General features: G+C 54.9%; 1 non-coding gene across 1 annotated transcript; it reads right to left on the reverse strand.

The window, feature by feature from the left end:
• Positions 1–53: 53 nt before the first annotated feature.
• Positions 54–126, reverse strand: TRNAR-UCG. The gene has a single exon. It is a non-coding gene; the product is annotated as a tRNA-Arg (tRNA).
• Positions 127–2,500: the final 2,374 nt, after the last annotated feature.

Raw genomic sequence — 2,500 nt, forward strand, 5'->3', positions numbered from 1 at the left:
CCCGCTCCCCCAAGCAGGAAATTAAATGCCTCCAGGCTCTCATGGCTTTAAAACAACCACGAAGGGACTCGAACCCTCAATCTTCTGATCCGAAGTCAGACGCCTTATCCATTAGGCCACGTGGTCCCCCATAATCTCGGTGGGGACGGTACAAAAACCGGGGGGGGGTTGCCATGGATGTCCCTGACACCCCCTGTGCATCCCCCCATGCTCCCATCTCCCCTGGGATCGCTGCTGTTCCTCCCAGCACAACGCTGGTGATGGGGGTGAGCGGGGAAGGGTCCCTCCCCACCATGGGATCCCGTGTGCCAGCAGGTCACTGTAGACACCCCCCCCCAGCCTCAGTTTACCCCCTACGTGCTGATGGAGACTGTGCCATGCAGGAATCCTGAGGGCTGGAGCAGCCACATTCCCCACCTCCTGCCGGCTTCGCTGCTTGAGCAGCAGCTCAGGAACCCAAAATGCAAAGAGCAGACACCACCCAGGAGACACCCCCAATTCACCCCCCGACACAGAGCAGCTGGGGTCACCCTCCAGCTGCCGGCGGAACACAAGTCCAGGCCTTCCCAGACTGAGAGAGTTGGAGTTCTTCAGCCTGGAGAAGAGAAAGCTCCAGGTAGACCTTAAAATGGCCTTTCTGTACCCAACCAGGGCCTACAGGAAACCTGGGGAGGGACTTTTTACAAGCATACGTAATCACAGGACGAGAGGTGATGGCTTCAAACTGAAAGAGTGTGGATTTAGATTAGATCTCAGGAAGAAATTTTTCTTTCTGAGGGTGGTGAGAGCCTGGCCCAGGTTGGCCAGAGAAGCTGTGGCTGCCCCATCCCTGGAGGGGTTCAAGGCCAGGTTGGAGGGGGCTTTGAGCAACCTGGTCTGGTGGGAGGTGTCCCTGCCCAGGGCAGTGGGTGGCACTGGATGGGCTTTCAAGTCCCTTCCAACCTGAACCATTCTATAATTCCCTGCCACAGCCCCACGGAAAAGCAAAGCCAAGGCTGTCACAACCAGCCAAGGCTGTGCATGAGCCTTAAGCGGGAGGGAAGGAGTGTTTGGCTGCCAGGGTCGGGCATCGCTGGTGAAGGAAGAAGGATGGGGACAGCCAGGTCCCTGGAGACAACTTGTCCTTTCCTGTGACAGCATTCAGTGTGAAGGTCACAGCGCCAATGACCACCAGTGATGGCCACGCTTTCAACCACAGCCCTGAAGGTGGTCACCCAGAGGTGGAAGTCGACTGGTCCCAGATAATACCAGCCTGGGGGCACCCCTTTGGCCCTTTCCCCAGCCCCCAGAGCTGGCAGGGTTTGCTGGGCAGAACAGGGACCTGCAGCCAGGCTGCCTGGGGCTGCCAGTGCCCAGGGTTTCAGCAGGTTTGCTGTTTTCCGGCCAGCAGACTCATTTCCTCCCACACCTAAGAGAGAAAAACTACTTAGAAAGAAACTTCACTTTAGGTTTTACTAGTGGGATATCACCCTGACCACAGCTGCCTTTTAAAATCCATTAACTCCGTAGGAAAAAGACCCTCCGAGCAGCTTTTTAATGCAACAAACCTGAGAGGGCATCACCCCAAAAGGCACTTACATGGAGGACTCTGACCCTGAGGGCAGCACAGCCAAACTGCCTGACCCCAACGAGCAGCCCCTCGTGGAGATGTGGTTTCTGGTGGAGGAGCAAAGCTTTCTTCCCGTTAGAGCCTGGCCTGCTACGGGAAGAGGGTTTCATGGCACCTGTGAGGTAGTCATCCCCCAGCATCAAACGGCTTTTCGTTGGGGGTCAGACGCAGCTGATGATACCGGGAGCAGCCGGAGGGTGTAAAAACACAGCTGAAATTCCCTGCTCAGCCCTGACCCGACACAGACCCAGCTCTGCCCAGATAAGGCTGAATAAACAGCTTTTCCTGCTCCGCTTTTGCGCCTTCTGGGGCACCTCAAAAGATGCCTGTGCCCCAGCCAGAGCCATCCTTTCATTAACACCCCTCCAACACCCACCGTTCCCTATGATACCGGGAGCAGCCGGAGGGTGTAAAAACACAGCTGAAATTCCCTGCTCAGCCCTGACCCGACACAGACCCAGCTCTGCCCAGATAAGGCTGAATAAACAGCTTTTCCTGCTCCGCTTTTGCGCCTTCTGGGGCACCTCAAAAGATGCCTGTGCCCCAGCCAGAGCCATCCTTTCATTAACACCCCTCCAACACCCACCGTTCCCTTAACAGGACCCAAAGCAAAAGCTGGTTGTCATTCCCCCAGTAACAGCCTCACCTGAGGTGTTATCTCAGCACACTGTGTCACCACAAACCAGCAGATAAAGCCTTCTAAGACTCAATTTAAAGTTTATAAAGCACTATCTGGGCACACAGTGTCACCACAAACCAGCAGATAAAGCTTTCTAAGACTCAATTTAAAGTTTATAAAGCAGCCATTCTTTACCGAGGCACCAGGTGCACAGGGGATCTCTCCTCCTATTGTGCACACTGAATTCTGTTGTCAAATTAAATTCATACACA

Source organism: Calidris pugnax, unplaced genomic scaffold, assembly GCF_001431845.1.
Source record: "Calidris pugnax isolate Ruff unplaced genomic scaffold, ASM143184v1 scaffold9, whole genome shotgun sequence".
Lineage (NCBI taxonomy): Eukaryota > Metazoa > Chordata > Aves > Charadriiformes > Scolopacidae > Calidris > Calidris pugnax.